The sequence below is a fragment of the Podarcis vaucheri genome (assembly GCF_965113315.1).
Source record: "Podarcis vaucheri genome assembly, chromosome: 8".
In the NCBI taxonomy this organism is placed as follows: domain Eukaryota; kingdom Metazoa; phylum Chordata; class Lepidosauria; order Squamata; family Lacertidae; genus Podarcis; species Podarcis vaucheri.
Window position 1 is genome coordinate 29,379,554 of NC_138766.1, and position 15,105 is coordinate 29,394,658.

Consider the following 15,105-nt stretch of genomic DNA (forward strand, 5'->3'; position numbering starts at 1 on the left):
GTGCAACGAGAGAAATATGCAGCAGTGAGGGTGGCGTGGCAGCAATAACCTCCCATTGACAGTGGCACTGCATTTGCTGGGGCAGAGCAGGACAAGGTCAGGAGAACTACTGTCAACCTCTCTCAACCTCATTGCCACCCCACCCTATCCCATCCTGGAGAATGCAGGGCTGCCACCTCCAGGAGGGAGCTGCTGCCATCCCATACCCTTCCTGTGACCCTGCTGGAAACATGTGAACAGTCATTGGTGCCCTGGAAGATTCTGCGGTGACCACCCCCAGAGCTGACCTGGCAAGCAGACACTGATTCCAGCTGTCCAAGTTGCTCAGTAATAACTGGACCCTCCAGCTGCTTTATGATGCTGAAATTCATCTTCTCGGCTTAACTGCACAAAAGAAGCTTTCACATGACTTCACAAGTTTCCGATCTTGGAATTTCTTCAGTGTGGAACGAAACCATGAAGCAGATACTACGGGTGCCAAAGTTGCGGACAGCCATTTTTGGTTTCTCTTTCCTTTCCCATTTGAATCTCAGTTTGCCTTGTTTTCACAAAAATAACCTTTGCTGCCCCTTACTCTGGCTGATTAACAGACACCTGTAACAATTTTTCGAGGGTTACCTGGATAACTGTTCTTATTTTGCATACATCTAAGCTTTAACTGAATTGTCACAAACGGTAGTTTTTACGGTTGTTTACACTGTCATTTGTTGGGATGTGGGTGGCGCTATGAGTTAAACCACAGAGCCTAGGACTTGCCAATCAGAAGGTCAGCAGTTCGAATCCCCGCGATGGGGTGAGCTCCTGTTGCTTGGTCCCTGCTCCTGCCAACCTAGCAGTTTGAAAGCACGTCAAAGTGCAAGTAGATAAATAGGTACCGCTCCAGCGGGAAGGTAAACGGCATTTCCATGCGCTGCTCTGGTTTGCCAGAAGCGGCTTTGTCATGCTGGCCACATGACCCAGAAGCTGTACGCTGGCTCCCTTGACCAGTAAAGTGAGATGAGCGCCGCAACCCCAGAGTCGGCCACAACTGGGCCTAATGGTCAGGGGTCCCTTTACCTTTACCTTTACACTGTCATTTAACTCCAACTATTACATTTCCCCTTTATACATATGTAACGTAGATGCACACACACACACACACACACACACACACACACACACACACACCAATTACCCTTCATGCATCTTACGAAGTGCACTGCAGTCCACAACAGCTCATACCACAATAAATGTGCTAGTCTATAAAAGTGGCACATGGCTCCTTTGTCGTTTTGCAGCAATGGACTAACACGGTGAGAAATGGACCATATTCGCTCACCAGACACAGAATGACATTGAGAAGTATCATTTAATTAAGACAGTAAGACACACTTTACTATTAACAGATTGTTATTTTTTCTTTTTCTTTTTTGAAAAAATCCTCAGCAAAATGGAGCCACTCATGTTCCTTAAGGTAGCAATGTGCTGTGGGGTTTGGGAGAGGACAAGGAAACTGGAAATGGCAGAACCAGCTGATTTCCAGTCTGTATCAGTTTTCGCATGTGGTGGACCCATTCCATTCCTTTTCCATATTAATCAGCAATATGTCTATCAACTGCATCTGTCTGTCTGTCTGTCTGTCCATCCACACACATGCGGTACTTATTTTGCTTACTTATTTCACCAAACCTTTATTAGGCGTCATAAGTATAAGCCATCATAAAACACCCATATATAAAAATTTAAAATATATACAAATAAACAGGCATGCAAAACATATAATGACGAGGATTTTCATTGGAGTTTCTTCCCACTAAATAGCACCATTCACCACTTTAAGAGATACTATTGACAAAAACACAGCCATCTTTGCAGTTACTTCCAGGTTAATGTCAGACAGACAGAATTTGATATTTTCATTGTGCCGTGGTGGTAGACTACCCAGAAATGGCGATAGCCCACATTTGAGTAGCTGGTTTTACAATGGACAGTAGAAAACGATATGTTCTACAGCGTATACTGTACATTTACTGCATGAAAATTCACATGGTTTTTGCTATTTCACAAAAGACACACTTTTGAATGCATTTTATCCCCAGCTGTGTATTTTTATATGCCTTTTACCCCAAAATATACTTTATTGTACACACTTCTACATACAGTTTTGATACATTTTCTAAGCTGAGAACCATATCGTGAAATTTGGAGAACTGCAAGCCCTGATGGAGAATTGTGTTCCAATCTGAGCCTTAGTCCAGGAACTGGAAAACACATCAGCGGCCCAGCCAAAATCCTTCAGCATCACTGGGGGGGGGGGAATAGTTGAAAGGGGAAATGAAGCCCGTTGCATCTGACAGGACAATGGAAGACCAACTTCGTCCCTTCATCTAATGAACAAAGGAGATGTTACATCTGCGATTTTGCTTTCAAGTTGGCTCCTCAACAGAAGCCGCATCCCCACCTGTACCTCCTGTACATCACCTCCTGTACATCATGTGATACTTCAGTGGGGGTAAAACAGAGCTCTGAGTTTGGGGAAACGGCAGAAGAAGAACAATGAATTCTTTCCAGCCAATGGAACACTTTGCCCTGAAGAGTGTATTTCCATTTATTATAAGTGCCCAGTTATTAACTATTCATCATAATGTATTACCAGAGGCACTCAAAGCACTTTCTTCAAAATCCCGCAATGTCTTGGAGTCCCCAAAGCATTATCTCTGCTGATTAGTAGGAATGCTGCTTCCATATTCCTCAATGTACCATCTGAGAAATATAATTCTAATATACTTTCTCTGTGTTCTCTTGTTGATGGCACTCGTTTTCTTTTGGTGCCATTGATACACAAATGGAGCATTTTCTTTCGTTTTGTTTCATTTCCTTGCTGCCTCTTAACCCTGCCTTTCCTCCAAGAAGGTGAGGATATGGTACACATGAGTTTTCTCCATTCCCACCCATCACAGCAGCCCTGGACTGCTGAACTGAGAGATAGCAACTGGCCCAAGTTCACGTGGTAAGCTTCATGGCTGAATGGGGATTTGAACCAGAGTCTCACAATATGCCCTGAGCACATGAGTGCCTAGGCTGCAGATACTGTACGAAGGAGCAGGAGGGGTGAAAGACCCAAGAATAAGTAGCTGTATGCTGTTGTGGAAAGAGACAGAGCATATCCTCCAACATTTCTCTGGTGAAAATAAGGATGTCCTATTCAATAATAATAACAATAATAGTTGTTGTTGTTGTTATAACATTTTATTATTTATACCCCATCCATATTATTTATGCCCCAGACACTCTGGGCAGCTTCCAACCTATATAAAAACATAATAAAATATTATTATTAACTTCCCTATACAGGTCTGACTTCAAATGTCTTCTAAAGGTTGTATAGTTACTTATCTCCTTGGGTTGGAGGTAGGATAACAAAGCATCAAAGGGGGATGTCTTGTTGGGAGACAACCAATAAAGCCACAGTTTAGAGTTGAGAGGGGAGGAGTGATGTCACAGAGAAGGAAAGCCGCAAGCTGGAGGGGAGAGCAATGTTAGAGTGCAATGTCTGATGTCTGTCTGAAACCAGGGTTGTTGCTATGGGAGAAGCAGGATCCTTTGGGGACGTTGATGCCATGAACCCCTCAACAGAGGCTCGGATTGTGTATATGTGTAAATAAACCATATATCATAAAGACACCACCGTCTCTGCTGTGCCTCATTCCCAATAGGAAACACGAACCCTGGGTAAGCGCCCGGAACCCCTGGAATCTCACACTGCTCAGAGACTGAGCTGGCATGCAACAATATTTTATATTTCCTTCTTTATTTTGCACAGAAGGCTGTCTGTAGGTGCTATGTTGGCATCCTACTCAGTAGGAAGTAGTTGGACTGTGGTTTCTGGCACACTGGCTCCTGTGAGTCAGGCCCTGGGGATCCTTAAAACGGAGAGGAGGGGGAGCGATCACTTTCTGTGGAGCTGACCCCTCTGTGAGATCGCCTTGGTTGTCACTTAACAACACCCAGTTGAAGGGTTGATTTATTTTCTTAGCCGCGGATGATGCATTGAGTAAAGGGCTGAAAATCTATTTTAATGTCACCGTACGGCTTCAGGTGGATGTAAGCTACGGCAGGAAGCCAGGCAATTAGAGTAGCCTCCCTTGCCCTGGTATTAGCAGAGGGTTTTTTTTTTGGAAGTTGTGATAGATGTAGGTCCCTCACCATTGATTTTTTTTTTTGTACCTGTCTGAGGATATTACGATAAAGTGTGGGGTTTAAAAAGTCAGTTGAGCTACTGCAGCCTCATGAAACATCAGTGATGTCATTATAAGTGAATGATCCGAATACTCCGACACACAGAGAATTAAAATTCATCACACTGGCTATTGTCATTGTACCAGTCCATCGCTCACTTAGATATGACCTCACGAAGGGTTGCCATCTTTTTAACCTGGCAAATTATGGATAGTCTGTTCACAGTGAATCACAGACGCAGTATAATCACAAACACATAGCTGTGCTTTTATCTATTTGGCCATATTATCTTACGCAGCAGTAGCTGGGAAAGGCCAACCAAGCAGCACATTTCTAACATACTTACCTTCATTTTAGGGCTTGCCAATCAGAAGGACGGCGGTTTGAATCCCCGCGACGGGGGGAGCTCCCATTGCTCGGTCACTGCTCTTGCCAACCTAGCAGTTCAAAAGCACATCAAAGTGCAAGTAGATAAATAGGTACCGTTCCAGCGGGAAGGTAAATGGCGTTTCCATGCGCTGCTCTGGTTTCACCAGAAGCGGATTAGTCTTGCTGTCCACATGACCTGGAAGCTGTACGCCGACTCCCTTGGCCAGTAAAGCGAGATGTACTAGAGGCACCACTAACTTGACTTGGTTTGGAAATGCAGTGGTGCTTTTACAGAAAATAATTCTTTTCATAACACATTTGCTATGGACTTAACTCTTGGCATGCCAGGTGAGGGGCAGGTAAAGGCAGGGCTTGGCCGAAAGAGCTTTTCCATGTACCACCAAGCAGCAGTGCCCAGAAAGCCCCTTCTGCAGCGCTATATAAGCACCCAACAATTAACTGGTTGTCAGATGCTTTGGTAGCAGCCTGGTAACAATTGGGGGTGTGGGTGGGGAGAAAATGCATACAATTATTACAATGCAAAAAAAAGTACATGGGAAATGGAAACACAAATGATAATTTCCTGTGTATACATAAAGAAATAGGATTCCGTGGCTGCACAGTCTCAGTTAATGTAATGCATAAACCTACATGCTCTGACTTATGGGGTGGGCATCTGCTGGTGTTATAATCCAGCTTCAAATGGATTGCAAGGGGAGAGATGCAATATCATGTTGCTGAAGGCCAGGGATGTTTCTTGCCACTGCAGACCATACCTCTGTCACTTACATGAAGTGGTTTGCACTTTGCATCCCTGGATGCTGTAAAAAGGGGGTCTATGGAGTTGCTCCCTCTCTCTGCCTGTGTGTGTGTTGCCAAAGTGCGGCAAATAAAATGGGTTTCTTGTTGGCCCTTTAATGAGAGGGGGGCCGTGAGTTGAAAGAAAAACATGTGGGTGTAGCGACAGCTGGGTAGCTAGGCAATGGGAACATTGCCTGCTTTTCAGGGTGCACTGCAAAGATCAATTTTCAAGTTGCGGTTTTAACATTTCACTCTCTGAACAGCTCACTCCCACTCGGAGGCCTCCTGCTGGCTCCCTCTTCGCATCCTCCTTACCTGGGGCAAGCCAAAAATGCTGTAGCTTTCCAGAGGAGATGAGGAACATTCCCATCTGCTCCAGCGTGTGGCCCTTAGATACATAGCTCTGGCACGATTTGAGGCAGGTATCTGTGGGCTGTGTGTGGCCACATGGGAGGGTGGGGAGCAATTGGGTGTCTTCAGCTAAATGCAGCACTAAAGAGCCCCCTCTCCTAAACCATCTCTCGTTGTGCATTTTGTGGCTTGCAGGTTATGGTTCCTGGTGCTGATGCAAATCCTCATCCTTTATCGTACAGCAGCTTCAGATTCAGTAGGCACTTCATGAACATCTCGGTACTGAATCTGCTTCAGATGCATGTTGTTGTTGTTGTTTAGTCGTGTCCAGCTCTTCGTGACCCCATGGACCAGAGCACGCCAGGCACTCCTGTCTTCCACTGCCTCCCACAGTTTGGTCAAACTCATGCTGGTAGCTTCCAGAACACTGTCCAACCATCTCGTCCTCTGTCATCCCCTTCTCCTTGTGCCCTCCATCTTTCCCAACATCAGGGTCTTTTCCGGGGAGTCTTCTCTTCTCATGAGGTGGCCAAAGTATTGGAGCCTCAGCTTCAGGATGTGTCCTTCCAGTGAGCACTCAGGGCTGATTTCCTTCAGAATGGAGAGGTTTGATCTTCTTGCAGTCCATGGGACTCTCAAGAGTCTCCTCCAGCACCATAATTCAAAAGCATCAATTCTTCGGGGATCAGCCTTCTTGATGGTCCAGCTCTCACTTCCATACATCACTACTGGGGAAACCATAGCTTTAACTATACAGGCCTTTGTTGGCAAGGTGATGTCTCTGCTTTCTCATCTTCCTGGAACAGAACATCTCTCTTTAGGGTGCATCCTGTCTATTTGCTTGTTTGTATTATTCATATTTATATGCCTCTTTTTCTGTTTAAATGAATCTAGTGTGGCTTACAATAAAAAAAGACTACCTTAAAAAATAATCCGCATGCAAGAACATACATAACAGCTGGAATCAATACAACAAACAGGCCAAGGTTTTGATAAAAGCAGTAGAAATGTAGATCACTTATTTAAAGCTTTGAAAGGCACACAAAAGACAGAAATGTTGCTGTCCCGCAGTCCGCTTGGGTTGGGAGGTCCTGAAACAGGGCGCCACCACTGAAAAGACCCTTCTACCTGCAACATGTGTTTAACCTCTGAAGAAGTAGATCCTAAAGCTTGGGTGAGTTTATATGACAGAAGGAGATGGTGCTTCAGGTATCCTGGATCCCACTGGTGGTGGAAGGGGGTGGTGCGGTGGGTGTGGTTCGCCCTGGGTGTCATCCCCCCCAGGACACTCTGCCACTGCTGGACCCAAGTCATTTAGGGTTCTGAAGGATCAAAACAAGCATCTTGAGTTGTGGAAAACACAGGATAACCAGTGATGCTCTGTTCAGTATGTTCAGACCAGCACATTCTATTTGTTTGCAGTGTTCTGAACCTGCTATGTTACATGTGTAGCCCCTAAAGAATTCAGTGAGTTCAGAGAATACAGCTGCTAGACTGCCAACTGGGCCAACCCTAAGAAACATATCTCACCAGCCCTGAAGAATCTGGACATTTCTGAACACAGTTCAAAGAACTGGTGCATACGTTTAAAACCCTCCATGTTTTGTGACCTGGGTACCTGCCTACCTTTTCCTACATATTTGGAGATGTGACTAGTGGAAGGGTCTTCTTGGCTATGGCACCCAGTTTATCGAATGCTCTCAGCTGAAATGTTTATGGAATGCTTACATTCTTTCTTTCAGTTCTTTCAACTCTGAGTGGACTCCCATGTCGGCAAAGTTTATCCACTTTTGTCAAAAGAAAGCTATAACCATTTTTTTATTTTCCAGTAGTGAACAGGGGGTAGGGACGGGGACATGACAATTAAACAGACCCTAACCCAAATTGGGCAGCCTATGAATCACCTATGAGGCAGGTTATTTCCTGAAGTGTGAATCAGGATCCAAACTTTTATTTCTACTTAGGGTAGGAGATAGCATTTTAATAACATTTCAACATAAATACTAAGCTACTTTTAACTTTTCAATCAACAATATTTATGCCTGGGACCTGTGTTAACACTATTTCAATTCAGTCTTAATTTTTAAATTTAATGAAACTCAATATGCTGTCAGCTCAATATTTATAAAAGCCCTCTGAGAAAAGGTATACAGTGGTACATATACTTCAGTTTACATACGCTTCAGATTGCAGACTCCACTAACCCAGAAATAGTACCTTGGGTTAAGAACTTTGCTTCAGGATGAGAACAGAAATTGTGCAGGAGGCCCCATTAGCTAAAGTGGTGCGTCAGGTTAAGAACAGTTTCAGGTTAAGAACGGACCTCTGGAACGAATTAAGTACTTAACCCGAGGTACCACTGTATATGTAGAGAGAGGGTCTGTGTGTGTGTGTGTGTGTGTGTGTGTGAGAGAGAGAGAGAGAGAGAGAGAGAGAGAGAGAGAGAGAGAGATGACAAATGGCTTTTTTCAGCCGGAACTCACCAGAACTCAGTTCCAGTATCTCTTAGGTGGGTGCCATTGTCATTCTAAGAGAACACGGGAGCTGTTCATGGTGAGTCTGGCACCTCTTTTTCTAGAAGAAAATAGCACTTGGAAAGGGAAGCTGTGTTCAATCTGATACAAGCACCTGAATTTATGACACGATGGTCCCAACACATTTCAAACCCTATTTGTTTTTCTCTTTCCTTTTGGTAAATGGAAAGTATTTGCAGCGCAATCCAGTGAGAAGTTCTCCAGCATGAGTCCGAAAACATGAAGTGCCAATGTTCTGTCAGTCATCCAGAATGCTTCAAGAAATTATTCAAACTCTTCTCTGCTTAGCATTCTCTCACAGCATTGCTGCAAATCTATTTAATAAGTGTTTTAATGAACATATTTCCATTTGGAAAGTGAGCATCAACGCTCAATGGAAGTTAATTAAAATTATGTAAACTGTGACCTTGTGAAGATTAATTGATGTTAGTAAAGCTTAGCTTCCTTCCTTCCTTTTATTTTTTTTTAAAAATGCAGCTTTCCTGCCTAAATCAACACAAAGCTTTGTTGCAGCTTCCAGGGATACAACACCTGCCTTCTTCTAAGTTGGGTTTTTACTTTTGCAAATACAGAACCTGACCTCAGGAAAAAAAGCACCAGATATTTCAGACTGCAATACAGTGGTACCTCGGGTTAAGTACTTAATTCGTTCTAGAGGTCCGTTCTTAACCTGAAACTGTTCTTAACCTGAAGCACCGCTTTAGCTAATGGGGCCTCCCACTGCTGCCACGCCACCAGAGCACGATTTCTGTTCTCATCCTGAAGCAAAGTTCTTAACCTGAAGCACTATTTCTGGGTTAGCGGAGTCTGTAACCTGAAGCGTATGTAACCTGAAGCGTATGTAACCCGAGGTACCATTGTATAAGACAGTGCGCAGGGAAGATGGATGGATCAACAACTATGCTATGAATACTGTAGAATAGAATATTATCTGAGAGTCATTTGGTGTGCAGAATGCAGTAGTGCTTAGTGATGGGGTGCCAAGGTTCAAGTCTGCCTGCTATCCACATTTAGTTCGACATTCTAACCGCTACACCACACTGACTCTACTCACTGGTACAAAGTAGCTGTATCTCTTTCCCCACCAGCCAATGGCAGCCATTTTGTGCTGACACCCAAGACACTTTTTCAGAGGACACCTAATTTTTCATTTGCTGGTTTAAACCAAAAAATAGCACTAGGAGGGAAATGCATTCTGTACATGCTCATGGCACTCCTTGCTTTATGGAGAAGGATCATAGTTCAATAACAAAGTAAATTCTTTGCGTGCAGATGGTCTCGGGATCAATCCGTACCCTTTCCAGTTAAAAGAGCCTCAGGTAGCAGAGAGATCTCTGCCCAAATACTTGGGGACCCATCACAATAGACAATTCTGGGTTAGGTGGACCAGAATAAGGCAGTTTAATATGTTCAGCTGCTGGCTAAATGTATCCCATTACGGCTTAGGTCAGGAAGAGACAAAAGTGAAATTAAATTAAACGAACGCCCGTCTCCATGCACCCTCAGTCAGATTTCAGCTTCTGGAACCGGCTTGTCGGAGGAAAAAGAATTGAGTAATGAAGTATTAAAGCTCCGTTCACCTCCCCTTTCAATGTTTTATTACCTTCTAAATGAGGACAAAGTGACCGTAGCAGTTCCAGTTTTTGTCTCTCAGCTGCAGAATCGTGGTTTTAGTGGGATCAAGTGCTCGCTTTATAGAGGCGGATAAATCCAGAGAGCCCGAGGAGAAGAGTCTCCTTGATACCTGGGAGGGATGCTTTTATAGCAAGACAAATCTTGTACATTTAAGAAGCAAAAAGGTTGCAGCAGAAGAATCCTGGTGCAACTTTCTTTAATGCTGCTGTGGACACTAGAACAGTTGCTAGTTACTCACATCATGAAACTTTTTAAAAAAGCTAAAACTCCACCAACTGGCTGTTTTGGCACACAAGAACGACGGAGAAGGCTGCATGCAGACCTCTTTCACCACTTCCCCTTCCAAAGATTTTCTCCTAAGCACCACCAGTGAAACAAACTTGTATAATCTTTTCCTGAACTTGCCGATGGTGGCTATTTAAACGTGGTGTGAAATAGAATTGCAGAGTTGGAAGGGTCCCCAAAGGTATTCTACTCCAACCCCCTGCAATGGAGGAATCTCAGCTAAAGCATCCATGACAGACGGTCATCCAACCTCTGCTTAAAAACCTCCAAGGAAGGAGAGGTCCACAACCTCCCCATGACTTCTGACTGTCAGAAAGTTCTTCCTGGTGTTGAGTTGGAATCTCCTGCCTCATAACTTGAAATGTCTTTTAGTTGACATTTGCAAATCTAAGCCAGTCTCAAACTGGTTCAGTTTTTTGGGGCGGGGCAACCTGCGGCCCTCTGTATATCATTGGATCCCAATACCATCAACCCTGGTGTCAGGCTTCAGGGAATAGGCTTCCTCCCCCGTGGCGGCAAATAAGCAGATCAAACAAAAGGAAATTCTTACCAGTTAGTTTCTTTAATAAACATGACGAGAGACAAAAAAAAGTGTCTCCCTAGAATGGCGGTGCTCCCAGTTAAGGGTAACTCCCCTTCTGTCCCTATTCATCTACGTCACTCCTACGTCTTGTAATCTGAGCTTGTACCCTCTGGGTTTTCTGTTCTGAGACTTTCTGAGCTCTTCTCGACTTTTGGGAGGGTGGTGGAGAAATGCTGTCCATCGACTGTGAATCTGTTAACCCTCTCTCTCCCAGTGTTTCTTCTTCTTCTAGCTGTTCCCCATCTAATATGTCCCAGCTTCTGCCTTCTGAACTATGCCCCTCTGCAAACCACTGTTCCAAATCTACGCTGTCCTCCTGTTCCTGGGAAGACTGAGGATCAGGGGAAGAGGGTGGCTCCCACCATTCCTCCTTAGTGCAGCACAGTCCATGGCACCTGGTCAGAGTGAAGAATGGTTGGAAATGATGGGAGCAGGAGTGACCAGTGTGGTGCTGTCCCGTCACCCTCCTGCCTGCAGTGTGGAGATGATGCAAAGGCAGGGCAGATCTACACTGAGGTTGGGGCTACATGGGTGAACTGCCAGAGCCAACTGTCCCTGACCTCACTGCCACCCTGCAGTGACACCGCTCCCATCCCTCTGCACTGGCTGCTGCTGTTTAGTACAGGGGCAGCTAGACCTGATGTTGCTCCGATGCTGGCTGGCACTGTTGGAGCTTATAGCTAAGTAGCACACGCCACTGAGCATTATATGACTGAGTGGAGGTGAGCCCTCCTGTTCTTTCTCTGTGGCCACAAGAAGGTCAGATACTTCCACTCCTCATCCTCTGGGACCTCACCTGTTTTTGAAGAGTTCTCAAAGCTCTGAGATTACACTTGCAAGTTCCTTTAGTGCCCTCTGCAAACATATGTACTTAATTAATTAATTAATTAAGCTCCTAAAAACCTTGTGCACATTTGTCTGCTTCCCTCTCCTTTCATGGTTATTTGTTCCGCTGCTTCTCCCGCCCTCTCTCTAGGGAGAAGGAGCTGCTAAAGGTAAGCTGAGATAAGCAACAGAAGAAGAGAGGCAGCCACAGGCTTCGCTGTGTGTTTGCTTAGGACCCCCTCCAGCCTTCAATGCCTGTCTCCAGGGGGAGCTTCAGAATTCGTAACTGTGAGAGCCCGGCTTACTTTGCATTTAGCTCTTTTTGATGTAATGAACATAATACGTAGTCAGGCTCCGACTGTCAATATTGACCGGCGTTATCTCTGCATTTGGGGCAATTCGCAAAATTCACCTGGGATTGCTGAAACGTGGATACCCTCCCAAAAAATATGCATCGTTGTTGTTGTGACAAAGCAGCAGTAAAACAGTGAACTTGATGCACTTCCCCATGCCCATCAGAGATCCATGATAACCACTGAAAGGCACACCGTCGAATTTGTGTGCCAACATAAATCAGACCGCAGTGCAAAATAGTTTGACTGATCTTGCTGTCAGCAGACAGAGGTACCCATAGCCTACTGCCTTTGCAAATGACTCCAGTTGTTCTACAACAGATGTCTTAAAAAAGAGCTTCTCAGAAGGAAAACTCTCCTAGAAAAAGGCTCCCCTCCCACCAGAAAACTGTCACTATTTGTACTCTAATGTCTGCCAAGGAATCTCATTAGATTAGACAGTCAATATTGTGCAGTTTGTTTGATCTGGCGCGACCCCCGCTAATTGATTTACGATCCTCAATTAGCTCTTTACTGCCCGGCACACTTCTCCTGCCGCACGCTCTGCTCCGATCTCTCAGTCACGCCGTAGCAGAGATTACACAGCGGTGTAAAACTGTCATGTAGCTTGGCTTCCAGACAAACACACACAGTCCAGGTTTGTCTATTTACAGCTTTTATTCCAACATTTCTCAGGAATTTCCAGGACTATTTGCAGCCATGACAAAACTGCATCCTTTCCCCACAAAGTACCGAGTGGGACTGGCATACTCTTCCCAAGCTCCTCCCAAGCTTCCAAAATTGACGTCAGAATGGTGTGGCATCATGGGAAGAACTTAACCCGTTAAGTTCCAACCTCAACACCCCCCCTTGCTGCACCTTCTGACAAGACCTTTTTGAGCTCAACACCTTACCCTTTGCCTTGTGCTCCTTCCCAGCATCTTTCCCAGGCACCTGTTGAACCCTTTCAACACTCCCAGAATCACACTGTGCGAATCTCGCCCACGCACATGTTGCCTGGTATCTTTCAGGTGGAATGCCCTTTGTTGTGCGACTAGACCTTCTGGGCATAAACTCAGATGTTACCTCTGACTCACTGCCACCAGGAAATGTGTCCTCAGCATCACGGGATTCCCCCTCTGACTTAAAACGTTTTCGAATCCTCTCCATTACACTCACAGGGGAACTGGGCTCGCTTTTGGGTGTTCTCCTTACATCTTGTGGAGAAACTACCGATACCTCCTCCTGTTCCTGACTTTGGTCAGTTACCTGATCGTCATCATCAGACTCAGCCTCTCCTTCCTCCCCCTCATAATCTTCCTGTTCTGAATCAGAGAGACACTCTGAAAGAACATCACGCTTGACAGCAGCTTGTGTCTTTTTATCCTGCTCATAGAACTCAGCGTGTTTACTGATCAGTAACTTACTCTGATCACCTGATGGAAATGCAAACCTCCATGCACTCGCTGTTGGCTCATACCCACAGAAGATCATTTTTCGGACCTTGGATCCATCTGGCCCCTGCAAAGCAGCAGGTACCGGCACAGACGCACGTGACCCGAACATACGCAAAAAATGAATCTGGGGTTTCCTGCCATGCAACAGCCCAAATGGTGTGTCCCCTACCATGGAATTGTAGGTGCGATTCCAGGTGAAGCTTACATACTTGATTGCCTCCAGCCAAAACCTTGGAGGTAACCCAGAATCTTCCAGCAACACCTGTGCAGTTTTAACCAGAGCCTGACATTTGAGCTCTGACACTCCCCTCTCATTGGGTGAAGTCACTGTGTGACGTATCCCTTTCTTGTGAAAGTACTTCTGCAAAGCAGAACCTGTAAACTCAGCTCCTCTGTCACTTGTGACAGCTTGCACTTTGGTGGAAAACCTTTGTTCCACCCCCTCAATCCATCCTTTGATCAGCTGTGCTGCATCATCCTTGGATTTGAGGCCATGTATCCAGGAATTCTGAGTAAAATCCTCCTGCATCGAGAGCAGAAACCTTGACCCTCCCAGACTTGGTTCCTTTACAGGACCCCACAAATCTATGTGAATCAGTTCAAAAGGCCTTGTTGTTATCCTTTCAACCTTTGGATAACTGCATCCTTTTACCTTTGCCAGTTTGCAAGTTTCACAACTTACAGCATGTCCACATTCTGAGATATTACAACCATTGGAAACTTCTGGCAGCACCTGTAGTTCTTCAAGAGAACTATGAGCTGTGCGTGTATGCCAAGCATGTACGCATGAATCATGATTGGGAATTGTAGCACGCAGTGCTTGTGCTTTCTCAACCTTCCCACCACCCTCCAGAGACGTTTTAAGAATGAAGAGATCATTTTGTCCCTTTTTAACCTTGGCAAGCATCCTCCCTCCTTTGGAGATTGTGCACACATCACCCTGAAAACAAACCGTAAATCCCTTTTTCAGTAAATAAGGCACAGATAAAAGACAGTGTTGCATCCCAGGAACAGTACAACACTCCAACGTTTCCTGTAAAATACAAAAATGCAAATTTACAGCATTAGTCATATTTCTTTTCTGTCCATTTGCAAACAGTACAGTTTTCCCGGCAGGAATTGCCGTGCAGTTCCACCTCTCGACAGCAGGTGTCTCTGGAATCAAATTGCGATTAGCTGCAGAGTCAATAACAAAACTTAGCTCTTGGCTTGTCCCACGGCTGTCCTCAGCCAACGCCAGACTAGCCGTGATCTGATAAGTCTCCTGACGTTGTTTTCCTCGTCCTTCTCTTGCGTTCCCACGCTGACCTCCCCTTCCAGACTGGTTCCCATGGAAACCCGACTGATTTCCATGGAAGGTGTCCTTGAAGCCTTCCTGTGCAGCTGCTCTCTGTGGGCAGTCTCTTTTGAAATGACCGTGAGATCCACACACGTAGCACCGACGAAACTCAGTGGAAAAACACTGCCTGGGTCTCCTCCCAGCTGGCCTGGCCCTCCTTCCCCTTCTTCCGGAAAAGCACTCCTTGCCAGATCCGCCCCCCCTGAACTGCCGCTCCATTCCAGCAGATTCAGTGGAAAACTTTTCAAACTTGCCTTTGGAACTTTCCGCCCCCCCGACTTGCTCACTAGCACTCCTTGAGGCTAAATCATCAGGAACAGGGGCTCCAGCCATCTCTAGGCTTTCAGCTTCCATCTGTTCTTGGCCTCCTGCTGAG

At 45.3% G+C, this 15,105-nt stretch overlaps 1 long non-coding RNA gene across 1 annotated transcript; it reads left to right on the top strand.

Annotated features, from left to right (window-relative positions):
• Nucleotides 1–7,225: 7,225 nt before the first annotated feature.
• LOC309539704 lies at nt 7,226–8,678 on the top strand. Its single transcript, XR_014222969.1, has 2 exons — nt 7,226–7,315; nt 8,444–8,678. It is a non-coding gene; the product is annotated as an uncharacterized lncRNA (long non-coding RNA).
• Nucleotides 8,679–15,105: the final 6,427 nt, after the last annotated feature.